The sequence below is a fragment of the Etheostoma spectabile genome, chromosome 17, assembly GCF_008692095.1.
Source record: "Etheostoma spectabile isolate EspeVRDwgs_2016 chromosome 17, UIUC_Espe_1.0, whole genome shotgun sequence".
Taxonomy (NCBI): domain Eukaryota; kingdom Metazoa; phylum Chordata; class Actinopteri; order Perciformes; family Percidae; genus Etheostoma; species Etheostoma spectabile.
In genome coordinates, this window is record NC_045749.1 from 9207604 (window position 1) to 9208997 (window position 1394).

General features: G+C 37.6%; 1 protein-coding gene across 1 annotated transcript in view; it reads right to left on the reverse strand.

Annotated features, from left to right (window-relative positions):
- The window catches only part of LOC116705484 (carbohydrate sulfotransferase 15), a 26671-nt gene extending 25277 nt beyond the window's left edge, over positions 1-1394 (reverse strand). Inside the window, exon 1 of the mRNA XM_032541686.1 lies at positions 1291-1394. The gene's annotated coding sequence lies outside the window, so the exon portion shown is untranslated. The remainder of the gene's footprint in view (positions 1-1290) is intronic.

Genomic DNA, 1394 nt, shown 5'->3' on the forward strand with positions numbered 1-1394 from the left:
TACAGTCCTAATCTAGTCCTCACTAACAAGTTTTGAATAATTTTACTGGAGTTACCGTTATTATTGTTTGCATCATCAACACCACATTCAATCTAATTGGATGGAAATATAATGTACGTTGCACTTGACGCACCACTGAGACAACTCAACAGATTTGGCATTCTGCATTAATTTGCGGCAAATCATTGCGGCTTGATGGCGCTAACGTTAGCACATAGTAGTATGGACGGCGACATGTTTGAAAGTGAAGAAAACAGAGATCCCAGAGATTTGGCAGACAAGCAGCAATACGTTCCCAATCATCCTTGGCCTTATGTGAGAGAGATGTTAAGATAGTAGGCATCAAGAACGACTCCTGGCCAATGTGCTGCGTAACTCTAAAAGTATGGGTAACTTCTTCATTACTGTCTGTTTAGTAATTTACATTTAATCCTTTATTTTCTTTCCAGAAGCCATATTTGAGCACACACACACATACATGTAGATTCCTTTAAATGTTAAGGGGAAAATTAAAAAAGAGAAACTGGATCTGTGAATTGTCACAGAATCACAACTGAATTCATATCTTGCTACTCAGTCAGAATCGTATTAACCTGGAGTCCCAGTTTCTGTCACAATAATCACATATGTGATGTTTTAGGCCTATTGGCAGACATCCATTTAAAATGTAGCCATTGGCATATAAAGAACCTTTTTTTCCATGTCCACTGAACTTTCTCAGCTTGCACTCTGTTAACATTCATGTGGTCCATGTAGCTTTGCATAAAAAATGGTTGTCATTTGCAAGGCTACTTTTACTTTTATACTTTAAGTAAATTTCCAAGCCTGTACTTTGTTACTTTTCCTTGAGTAAAGAAGTTAAATCAGTACCGTAGTATGTAGTAAGTATCTGTACTTCTACTTAAGTACGGGAAGTGAGTACTTTTGCCATCTCTGCCTAAGGGACAACAACAACAAAAAAATCAGTTACTGCAAGTTTGAAACTCCCCGCATTTACACATTACTTACTTTTAGTCATTTTTCTTCAACATTCGAAGAGATTCCTCCTCCTATATTACGAGAGTCTACCAAATTACACAACAAACACACAACACTCTGTTTAAGCTGGAATGTTGACACTTTCTTCAAAGGCGTGCAAAAGTATTCCACAGGGTAAAAAGTACTTTTTTATACTGTTATTTGATATCCTCGAAGGAAAGCCAGGGTCACAAAAAGCTGAAATGTTTTTTTCTGCATGCCGCCTCCATCTCTACGTTTCCAAACGAGTTAGATATATGGATGTCAGCTCACCTTGGAGTGTTTTGTATCCAGCACATCAGGATTTCAACAACAAATAGAGGCTTTAGCTCTCTTAACTCCTTTGCAATTGTGCATAATATGTGCATGAGAGGTGA